Source organism: Lathyrus oleraceus, chromosome 6 (assembly GCF_024323335.1).
Source record: "Lathyrus oleraceus cultivar Zhongwan6 chromosome 6, CAAS_Psat_ZW6_1.0, whole genome shotgun sequence".
Lineage (NCBI taxonomy): Eukaryota > Viridiplantae > Streptophyta > Magnoliopsida > Fabales > Fabaceae > Lathyrus > Lathyrus oleraceus.
The window spans coordinates 264,356,526-264,366,169 of record NC_066584.1 but is presented as its reverse complement, the minus strand read 5'-3'; positions in this window follow the sequence as shown (position 1 = coordinate 264,366,169).

The window sequence follows — 9,644 nt, the reverse complement described above, 5'->3', positions numbered from 1 at the left end:
TCTCGAGAAGTCGGAATACTCTCCAAGCCACTGAACGGCACCTGATCCAGAATAGGAATACCCACAAGATGAGCATACTCCTCAAGCGTAGGCAACAGCTGAAAGTCCGGAAAAGAGAAGCAGTGATACAGAGGATCATAGAACTGCGCCAAAGTACTCATCAACCCTTCATCAACCTGAGTAGTCAACAGAGGCAGAAGCTTCCCATAACGAGCTTTGAAACCCAAGGGATCTAATACATAAGATGTCAGATTCCTTAACTCTTTCAGATCGGGCTGTCTAAAGCTGTACTTCTTTGTATGCCTTTTTGGTCTTTCCATGTCTGAAAATTTTGCAAATAAACCCTTTAAGTTCCTTGAAAATTTTCTCTGTTTTTTTTCTGATGACATGAATGCAGATGAATGCATGAATGCAACAATCACACCCAAGGATCAAGCAAAACACACCAGACAAAGGTCATGGGAAAGCTCATAGTATCCTTAATATCAATCATCCATTTTGGTGGATTATGGTTTTCACCTTATCGACACCCAAGTTCCATTGATATTAACGATACATGAACCGGCTCAATCATCCTTAATATCAATCATCCATTTTGGTGGATTATGGTTTTCACCTTATCAACACCCAAGTTCCATTGATATTAAGGATGTCTCAACGACTCAACCACGAATCACGGGTTGTTGAGAGTCACGAGCATGGAGTCTCGGTTAAGAACCACCCAAAGGGAGTGTACTAGGGTTTAAACCTGCCGAACATGTTCTACAAAAGGTTCCCATAGTCATCATCCCATCTTTCGAATATTATCGGAGGAACGAATACTCGTATTCCAAAAATATTCTCAAGAGAGACTCTTATGAGTGTAGTATCGTGTAACAATCGCATCAGATCTTACATCTGAACGACCTCCGCACTACATCCTAAAAATAGGCCAATATGGGCTTGGTAAACTAAGGTCCTTGGCTTCTAAGGCACATGATTAAAAGAATAATGCCTAACCACAAATAACTTGTGTGACATTATTAATCCAACATGACCTCTGTAGCACCTCAAATTTGCACCTCCCATTTGTACATACATTTTCATATTAGGTCATTGACATTGCATTGTTCATTGCATAGTCCAGCAAGTCATCAGTCAAGACTGGTCAGGAGATTCAGTTGTGCAAGCAAGCAAGTGCATTTTCTATGGAATCAAAGCCCTAGAGTTGATACATTGAGTTCATATGACCCAAGGATCATCTTGAAGTGGTTTGATCAAGTGATTGAAGGCTCAAAGCTCATTAGTGAGTGTACAATTCATCTGAAACCCTAAAAAGTCAACAGAAGTCAATTGTCAGTTCAACCATGGATTTGAAGGTGGGAGATGGTTAGAGATGCCTCATTCATGTGTGAACAAGTCTCATTTGACATTTCAAACATCAACATTGAAGAATTTGAGGTCAGATCGAGACTTCCCAAAAATAGCAGGTGACCTGTAATTTGAATTTGCCAAAAATGGAAAGGTTTTGGACCAACTTCAACTTCAGATTACATCATCAAGAAAGCTTCAAATGAAATTTTGTCCAACATGAAAGTTGAAGATCTTTCTCTCCCATTTCCAAAATGTCCAAGATCATGGATTTCTAACGTGTGGTTGAGGACATATGATCAAATCATTGCCAAATATGCATGGGACTTCCAATGGCCATACCTTTTGATTCAAAGCTCCAAAATGAGTGGTTCTTTTTGCTAAATTCTCATTTTGACCTCTAGCTTCCAAAACATGCATTGCATTGCACAAATTGTCATCACATAATCATTTGCAAATTCTTGCATTTTTGGAGGGAAAAATTGGAGTTTAAATTTGGTGCATTGTTTAAGCATTCCACCACCACCATTGGCTCCAAAATGAATTTTTAAGTGAAAATGAATACAAATTCGTGTACTGTTCATCCATAATTTCCATGCATAAGGTGAAATATCAAAATTGGCATGGGCATCTCTTTTTTGCTAATCCACTTAACCATTGCTTAAACATGTTTAGGAGAATGATTAAGAGAGAGTATATAAGACAAATCATAACTGTTTTTGCAGAACCATAATCACTTTTTCAGATCTAGATCCAATTCTTGAAAATTTTCTCTCACTTTTTTCTTGCAAATTCTTCAAACACAAGCCACTTTTCTTGATCCATTCATCATCTGTTAGCATTTGTGAACAAGTTTGAAGGAAGATCTAAAGGAATTCGTGCAGTTTTGAAGCAGCTTGAAGCTTGAGTTCACCCATGGCAAATCAAAATTCTGGCCAAATCGCGTGCAGTTGAGCTTCAATTCTTCGTCCAATCAACTTCACAAGCACTTTGGAAGATCTGTTGAGCATCACAAGGCTTGGATCCATTGAATTCCAGTTTTGTTTTCTCCAAGAGGTTCAGTTTTCGAATCTCTTAATTCTTAAATTCATGTATATATTCTGGTAGATCTTGTTCTCCTGGTGATTCTGATCTAAATTTCGTGTGATTTGATGCATTATTAAGAGAGATATGCTTAATTGAAGTCTTGAATGTTAATTTGATTTTGCTTCGTTTTGCATGAATCATGATGAATTAACATGAAATATTGCTTGATCTATAACCTACATGTCATGAGGATTTGTTTGATGTATTTGTTTTTGAGTTCTGGAAAAAATTCTGGAAAAATGTTGACTCTCGCGCACTGTTCATCTTCTTCTGCATGAAGAAGATGAATATCTTCAGCTATGTGTCGACCATACAGCAAGGTTGCGTCGACCATACAGCAGTTTTGCGTCGACCGTAGCTGGTCTTGCGCTTACCCGAAGCTCTGGATGTGTTTCTTTGAGTCGACCATAGCTGGCCATGCGTCGACCCTTCTCTGGTTAGGGTTTGTGCTGGCGCCACTTTTTTGAATTTGTACATGGTTCGAATCCTGGCCAAGGCAGATTTTCAAATTTATTTCATATTTTCATCCTTTCCCTTCATATGCCATGCTATGTGTTTTCTTTCATTTTTATTATTCTCTCCAACTTCATAAAATCATAATAAATTGAAAAATGCATCAATTTGACTCCAATTTTTCGCACAATGCTCCTTGGTTTGTCTACTTTTTTATGAGCATAAATTTGCAAGTTGTGCTTGGCTGGAAAAATGATTTGTGCTAGGATGTTTGAATACATATGCATGTGTGATATTGCCTTATTCCTTTCATCATAAAATGCTGAGATTTTATCCAATGCTCATGAAATTTACATGCTATAACTAGACTCTTGGCTTGACATTTTGGTGTTGATTTGGTATTTTTACCATTTGTGGTTTCTGTTTTATGATCATGTTAAGGTAGGTGTGACAATGTGTGTCACACCTTGTGATGTTCAACTTGATTGATATATTTGCCATGCCTAATGAATTTTTCCAATTGTCCTGATTTTTTGTGTGATGCATATTATGAATGTTGTGAATGAACATGAATTTTCTTGGAATTATTTGGATCATTTCTGATTTAATTGAGATTTTTCATTTTGGTTGGTCACATTTGAGCTTTAAAATTGCCTTGAACTTCAATTGATCATGAAATGCTTTTGATATATGATTTTGATGTGAGACCTTTTGGATTGTTTCAAGATGTGTTTGAAGTTGATTCATGTTAATTTTCATGTTCTATTTTGGATTATTTCTCCATCTTTGACCCTAGGCCTTGACCTAGTGGTTTGTGACTCACAGTTGAGTTTTGATTTCAGGTTAAGAAGCACATTGCTATGATTGGAAGTTGCTCACTCATTTGAGTTGATTAATTGGTTGATGTTGACTAACTTTGAGTTGTTTTGTAGGTTGATGCCAAGTTGTTTGTGTTGTGCTCATTGGCTTATGCCTTGCACACTGTTGCATTGCTTGCTTGTCTGTCTGATTGTGATTGACTGTCTGTTTGATTGTTTGACTTGTATACTGATTGAGTTAGATTGTTTTCAGGTACATAAGTTGCTTAAGTTCTTTTGAACTTGCTTTTGCTTTGCTTGGTTGCTTAACCATTGAGGTATAACTTCTCTGACTTCATGTAGTCTGGAAGACCTGTCCTGTTACTTGGGCAGGCACCTGTCTGAAGTCCTCCTTAAGAGGCAATGCGTGTGTTTGTTTGTTTTTGTGCCAAGCAGGAAAAGTCCTTTGATGAGGTAATTGGCAGATAAAAGAGATGTGTAGTCCATCTCCTGCTATTCAGTGTGTCATCCACTTTGCTCACACCTTGTGTTGATGCATTGTGGATATTAACCCAAGATTTATGTTGTGTCAGTCATATGTGGATAGAAGAGTTCCTACTTTCTGAACTCCCACACCTTCTATTTGAGTCAAGCTCTCCCAGGCCAGGGATAAGAGCTGTGAGGTCTTACCCTCACTTCCCGTTTCATCTACTTCACCCTAACTCTCAATGTTAGGGTTAAGAGCTAACCACACCCGATTCCAGTTGGCTTGTGTTTCACAACCTAACCTTGCGTGAGCCCACTTTGTTTGTATATAGTGTGTGCTAATTGTGTGTATGATTGCTTTGCCTGTGCTGTTTAGGATAGCTTGCTCCCTGTGCAAGTTAGATAGAAACCTCAACCTAGGACCATGGTGAATTTACATGATAACTATTAGGCTCGAGTTAGTCTCCCTTCTAGTATGTCATTTCCCAGTCTCTGGTTAGGCTAGTCCTTTTTCCCTGCGTAGGGGAACTACGTCGCCCTGATCCTCATACCAGATGAGGTACGTAGGCAGGAGATGAGCTGATCTCTCCGGGCGCCCTTTTTCTTTGTCTACCCCTTTGTGTGCGTTTGGAGTCTGACATAAGTCCAGCGATTGGCAGTTGGTTTCCTGTGTCTTGTTTGTTTGTTGGAGTCTGACGTAAGTCCAGCGATTGGCGGTTGGTTTCCTGTGTGTGTATTTGTTGGTTCGGAGTCTGATGTAAGTCCAGCGATTGGCATTCGGTTTCCATGTTTGCCGGGTTGTGTGGAGTCTGACGTAAGTCCAGCGATTGGCAGTCGGTTTCCTGTTTGTGTTTGTGTTTTGTTTGGTGTGCGTTAGTTGAGCTACGAGTGCTCTGATTCTTCTCCAGTCAGAGAAGATACGTATGCATAGGATGCGACATCCTAGCGAGCACGTTTCCCCTGTCCCGAACTACGTCGACTCTGATGTCTGTACCTGACAGACTACGTAGGCCCAGGATGCGATATCCTGCCGAGTTAGTTTCTTTTGTCGTTCTGTGTTTCCTTTCAGCCAGTGTGTGCAGTTTGTTTGAGCAGTGTTTAGCAACCTTATCCTTCCTTTTGGGCGTGGATCCCGTCGAGTACGACGGATGCGTAGGGGTGCTAATACCTTCCCTTCGCATAACCGACTCCCGATCCCATCTCTCTCTGGTCGCGAGACCATGTCTTTCCCAGGTTTACTTCGAGCGTTTCCTTTCCATCTTTTGGGATAAATAACGCACGGTGGCGGCTCTGTTGTTTCGTTTTCCCGCCGGTTTTTTCGCGTAATGCGACAGCTGGCGACTCTGCTGGGGACATAGAAGTTGACCTCCTGCTGGTCCATCTTCCTTAAGCGAGTCTCTCCTAGCGTTCTCTAGGATAGTCTAGGTTGCTTGTGCTGCTCTATTTATTGCATTTATTATGTTGTATATATATATTTGCATAAATGTCTGCATGCATCATAATATCATTGTGCTGTCTTCTGTACAGGTGGTTTCTCTGATTTGGGGGGGTGTTCTGAGTGGGGCTAAAACCCAGGCCCGAGTATACACCTAGGGTGATTCTTGCAAGTACAGGTTTCTGCCAGTGATGTTGTGTTGGTGACCTTAAGCCGGATTTATGGATCTTTATTTCTGGACGCCGGAGGTTTGACCCTGGTATTGATCAGAGGGTTCCGTTTATTTCGGATCCCTGGGCTGAATTTGAGGGTGCTTGCTCAGATGGTGACGTGGTTCAGAAGTATGGGTTCAGATGTTAGGTCTCAGATGACTTTGCGGTTCCGAATTCAGGTCGAAGCTTTGATCCCGTGCCGCGTGCTACTCAGCCAACCAGTCATGGCTCCATCATTTGCATCATAGCATGTTTATTTTCAAAAACAAAAATTCAAAAAATAATAATAATAATAATAATGCATAGAAAAAGAAAAAGTTAACCTGCATACGCATCACACGCATCATACACATATCATTTTACATAACAGGTGTTCTTGTTCGTGACTTCTCACTCTGGGTTCCTGTGTCAAGCAGGATTGTTGATCATCGACCGCACCGCTACTCAACCAGATTGAATCATCAGAGGAATATGGACCAGGTTCAAGCAGAGTTGGCTGAGATGAGGGCAAACATGGCCCAGTTTATGACGATGATGCAAGGGGTTGTTCAGGGGCAAGAGGAGTTGCGTGCCTTAGCCCAGAGACAGGAAGCCGTGATTCCTCCGTCCAACCGTGCGTCACCAGTGGGTGTACCCGTTCATGAGAATGTTGCTGCTGCTCCCGCCAATGACTATGCTGTGGGTGATGAGTTAAAGGGGATCAGAATTAACGGACAGCCTCTTGCTGCAGAGACTGTTAATGCCAGAGCTACCCGGGCTCCGATTCGTCATCCTGCTCCGCTTGTTGACAGACAAGAGGACATGTTCACTCTGCTCAGTGAAGATGGTGGTGATGTGGTGAGAGTTGAAGAGAGGGACCGTAAAGTTGATGCCCTTGCTGAGAAAATCAGGGCTATGGAATGTCAGAACTCCCTTGGGTTTGATGTGACTAATATGGGGTTGGTGGAAGGTTTGAGAATTCCTTACAAGTTCAAAGCGCCCTCATTCGATAAATACAATGGTACTTCTTGCCCTCGCACCCACGTGCAGGCGTACTACAGGAAAATCTCTGCTTACACCGATGATGAGAAAATGTGGATGTACTTCTTCCAGGATAGCTTATCTAGAGCTTCCTTGGATTGGTACATGGAACTGAAGAGAGATTCTATCCGCTGCTGGAGAGACCTGGGTGAGGCCTTCTTGAGGCAGTATAAACACAACATGGACATGGCGCCGAGCCGGACTCAACTGCAGAGTCTTTGCCAAAAATTTGGAGAGAGCTTCAAGGAGTACGCCCAGAGGTGGCGTGAATTGGCTGCGAGAGTACAACCCCTTATGCTGGAGAGGGAACTTACTGATATGTTCATTGGGATACTGCAGGGTGTTTTCATGGACCGGATGGGAAGTTGCCCATTCGGTAGTTTTTCAGATGTCGTAATTTGCGGAGAGAGGACAGAGAGCCTGATCAAAGCTGGTAAAATTCAGGATGCAGGGTCCTCGTCTTCGAAAAAACCCTTTGCTGGGGCACCTCGCCGGAGAGAGGGTGAAACCAGTGTTGTGCAATACGGTAGAAGGAGTACAAACAGAAATCAGTATCGCCAGGTTGCTGTTGTGACCATTCCGGCACCTCAACCTCGTCAATAGCAACAACAGAGGGTTCAACAACCGCCACAACAACAACAACAGCAACGTCCGTATCAGCCAAGACAGAGGATGCCTGATCGGTGTTTTGATCATTTACCGATGACCTATGCTGAGTTGCTACCTGAGTTGCTCAGATTGGGATTCGTGGAGTTGAGAACCATGGCACCGTTGACAAAAATACCACCTGGGTATGATGCCAACGTACGTTGTGATTTCCATTCTGGTGCACTAGGGCACCACATTGAGAACTGTAGGGCTTTTCATCATAAGGTCCAGGACCTAATTGACGCTAAAACTATAAATTTTGCTCCTGTGCCGAATGTTGTAAATAACCCTATGCCTCCGCATGGTACGCACAGAGTGAACAATCTGGAAGGGGGAGAAGCTGAAGATGTGGTTGTCAGTGTTGAGGATGTTCAGACTTCTTTGTTTGTGGTAAAAGACCGTTTGTTGAATGGGGGCGTATACCCGGGCTGTGACCAGTTTTGTGCAGAGTGTGTTGAATCTGAGAATGGTTGTAGTCAGTTGAGGGCTGGAATTCAGAGTTTGATTGACGAGGGCTGTTTGCAATTCAGTCGGGTTGTTAGAGATCATGGGATGGTGTCAACCGTCACTATCTACTTCAAACCGTCCGAGGGACGTAGTTAGAGGGTTGTTAATGCGCCTGTAGCTAGTGGTACTCATGTTACCATTTCCGCTCCTGTAACTGTCAGTGCTTCGGGTAGAAGGGTTGTTGATAGTAGGGTTGTGCCATGGAAATATGACAACGCTTATCGCAGCAACCGAAGGGCTGAGAATCAGACAAGGCCGGTGAATCAGGCTCCTGTGACTATTGGTGTGCCAGCTAGAACTCCTGTGGTTGTGAGTCCAGTTGTGGACAATGTTGGTGGACCAGGAGGTTTTACCCGAAGTGGACGTCTGTTTGCTCCGCAACCTTTGAGAGACAACAATGCCGAGGCTCTTGCCAAAGCTAAAGGCAAACAGGCTGTGGTTGATGAAGAACCGGCTCAGAAGGAGGCGCCTGAGGGTTCATTTGATTTAGACGTGGAGGAGTTTATGAAAATAATCAAGAAGAGTGATTACAAGATTGTAGACCAATTGAATCAGACTCCGTCCAAGATTTCAATACTCTCTTTGCTTCTGTGCTCTGAGGCACATCGTAATGCCCTGTTGAAGATGCTGAATATGGCTTACGTGCCTCAGGAGATATCTGTCAACCAACTGGAGGGGGTGATTGCCAACGTGAGCACCAGGCATGGTTTGGGGTTCACAGACCTGGACTTGACGCCTGAGGGACGTAATCATAACAAGGCCTTGCATATCACCATGGAGTGCAAGGGGGCAGTGTTGTCTCATGTGTTGGTAGACACTGGCTCTTCCCTGAACGTGCTGCCTAAGAAGACTTTGGGCAAAGATTGATGTGGAAGGAGTCATCCTCACTCCAAGTGACCTGATTGTGCGTGCATTTGACGGATCCAAACGGTCTGTTTTTGGTGAAGTCACATTGCCAGTGAAGATAGGTCCGGAGGTATTTGACATCGTTTTCTATGTGATGGACATCCAGCCAGCTTATAGTTGTTTGTTGGGACGTCCTTGGATTCACGCAGCTGAGGAAGTTTCGTCAACTCTCCATCAGAAGTTGAAATATGTCTGGAATGGCCAGATTGTGACCGTGTGTGGTGAAGAAGATATTCTGGTGAGTCACCTATCCTCTTTCAAATATGTAGAGGTGGATGGCGAGATCCATGAAACCTTATGCCAGGCATTTGAGACTGTTGCTCTTGAGAGGGTGGCTTTCGCTGAGCAGAAGAAGCCAAGTGCCTCAATTGCATCGTATAAGCAGGCTAAGGAGGTTGTCAACTCTGGCAAAGCTGAAGGCTGGGGCAAAATGGTGGATTTTCCTATCAAAGAAGACAAATTCGGAATCGGCTACCAACCTCTGCAGGCGGAGCAGGGTGTGCAGACAGGTCCGAGTACCTTTACCAGCGCTGGGCTGATGAATCACGGTGACGTCTTTGCGGCCAGTAGTGAAGATGGTGACAGTGATTGTGATCTGGACAACTGGGTTCGCCCGTGTGCACCAGGGGAGTTGATCAACAACTGGACAGCAGAAGATGTGGTCCAAGTTACTCTTCAAACAGAGTAATTTTCTTTTGTTTTTCATTTCGCACAAAACCCTACGTTCTGCCCAAGGCGTAGTGG